A 2,462-nucleotide genomic window follows, 5' to 3' on the forward strand; every position below is an offset into this window, starting at 1 on the left:
ACAAGCACCAAAGGGACGTGACATGGCAGTTTTTTTGTCTGGACCGCAGACAAAGATTGCCTTTAAGTGACATTAGGCACGGAAGGGAGGGAGGGGGGGAGGAGGAGGGAATGGGGGGGAGAGCGTCTTTCTTCTCGGGGGGCTATGTGATGAGCCCGAAGGATGGTGGACAGGAGTCAACCTGAGGATTCCTCTGGTTTCTCACCTGCATAATGATGCTCTTTGTCCCCCAAAACAGGGGAGTGTGTGTGTAAGTGTGTACGTGTGTGTGTGTGTGTGTGTGTGTGTGTGTGTGTGTGTGTGTGTGTGTGTGTGTGTGTTGGGGGATCCTTGTGTATGTGTGTGTGTATGTGTGTCGGGGGGTTCCGTGTGCGTGTGTGTGTGTGTGTGTGTGTGTGTGTATGTGTGTGTTTGGTGGGACCATGTGTGTGTGTGTGTGTGTGTGTGTGTGTGTGTGTGTGTGTGTGTGCCTGAGTGTGTGTCTGAGTGTGTGTGTGTGTGTGTGTGGGGGTGGGTCCTTGTGTGCGTGTGAGTGTGTGTGTGTGTGTGGATGTGTGTGTGTGTGTTGGCGGATCCTTGTGTATTTGTGTGTGTGTGTATGTGTGTTGGGGGGGGGGGGGGGGGTCCGTGTGTATGTGAGTGTGTGTGTGTATGTGTGTGTGTATGTGTGTGTATGGTGGGACCATGTGTGTGAGTGTGTGTGTGGGGGGGGGGATCCTTGTGTGCGTGTGTGTGTGTGTGTATGAGAACGTGTGTGTAAGTGTGTGTGTGTGTGTGTGTGTGCGATGCGTGTGTAAGTATGTCACACACTGAGCATCCATCTCCTTTGTAAATCTCAGATTCTTCTGGAAGTGTGGGCTATACATTAAGGAGCTAGGCCAGTGCACTCGGGGATCCAACTGGAGAGCTTTTATTCAGACCCTTTCTATTCTCTCGCTCTCTTTCTTCTCTGCTATCCCCTTCCCTGTCTTGGAGAAGACTGATGTCTCCCCGGCTGCTCTGTCACAATAAGCCTTTTGATTCTTTAAGGACAGGTGGAAAGAGGAGAGAGAGAGAGAGAGAGAGAGAGAGAGAGAGAGAGAGAGAGAGAGAGAGAGAGAGAGAGAGGGGGAGAGAGAGAGATAGGGGGGGGGGGAGAGGAGAGAGAGAGAGAGAGAGAGAGAGAGAGAGAGAGAGAGAGAGAGAGAGAGAGAGAGAGAGAGAGAGAGAGAGAGAAAGAGAGAGACAGAGAGAGATAGGGGGGGGGGGAGAGAGAGAGAGAGAGAGAGAGAGAGAGAGAGAGAGAGAGAGAGAGAGAGAGAGAGAGACTGCGGAACAGATCCACAGGCATCTTTAAATGACACCCGCACTCTGTCTGGAAAAGGCCAGTCGGAGAGGGAGAGTGAGAGAGGGTGAGAGAGAGACACACATAGCGAGAGAGAGACACACACATAGCGAGAGAGAGACACACACAGCGAGAGAGACACACACATAGCGAGAGAGAGACACACATAGTGAGAGAGAGAGACACATAGCGAGAGAGAGACACACACAGCGAGAGAGACACACACATAGCGAGAGAGAGACACACACAGCGAGAGAGACACACACATAGCGAGAGAGAGACACACATAGCGAGAGAGAGACACACACAGCGAGAGAGACACACACATAGTGAGAGAGAGACACACATAGCGAGAGAGAGACACACATAGCGAGAGAGAGAGACACACATAGCGAGAGTGAGAGAGAGACACACATAGCGAGAGAGAGACACACACATAGAGAGAGAGAGAGACACATAGCAAGAGAGACACACACATAGCGAGAGAGAGAGACACACATAGCGAGAGAGACACACACATAGCGAGAGAGAGACACACACATGGAGAGAGAGAGAGACACATAGCGAGAGAGACACACACATAGCGAGAGAGAGAGAGAGACACACATAGCGAGAGAGAGACACACACATAGAGAGCGAGAAAGACACACAGAGAGAGACACATAGCGAGAGAGAGACACACATAGCAAGAGAGAGACACACACATAGCGAGAGAGAGACACACACATAGAGAGAGAAACACACACATAGAGAGAGAGATACACACATAGCAAGAGAGAAACACACACATAGTGAGAGAGAAACACACACATAGCGAGAGAGAAACACACACATAGTGAGAGAGACACACATAGCGAGAGAGAGATCGACAGAGAGTTTCTTCTGCCACCCAGGCTGATAGACATGTTGTTGTTTCTCTTATGGTTGCTGTATCTCTGAAGTGTGTGTGTGTGTGTGTGTGTGTGTGTGTGTGTGTGTATGAGTGTGTAAGCCTGTCTTTCCGAGAAGAATTTCAGAAATTCATGAATATATATACATCCGATTCTATGAAGCAAAGCAGAACTGAGAACTCTGGAACAGTTGTGTTTCATTGTGTTTTATTAAGCCACTTTAAAAGAGACAGAGAGAGAGAGTCTAA

The sequence above is a fragment of the Gadus macrocephalus genome, chromosome 7 (assembly GCF_031168955.1).
Source record: "Gadus macrocephalus chromosome 7, ASM3116895v1".
NCBI classification, from domain to species: Eukaryota; Metazoa; Chordata; class Actinopteri; order Gadiformes; family Gadidae; genus Gadus; species Gadus macrocephalus.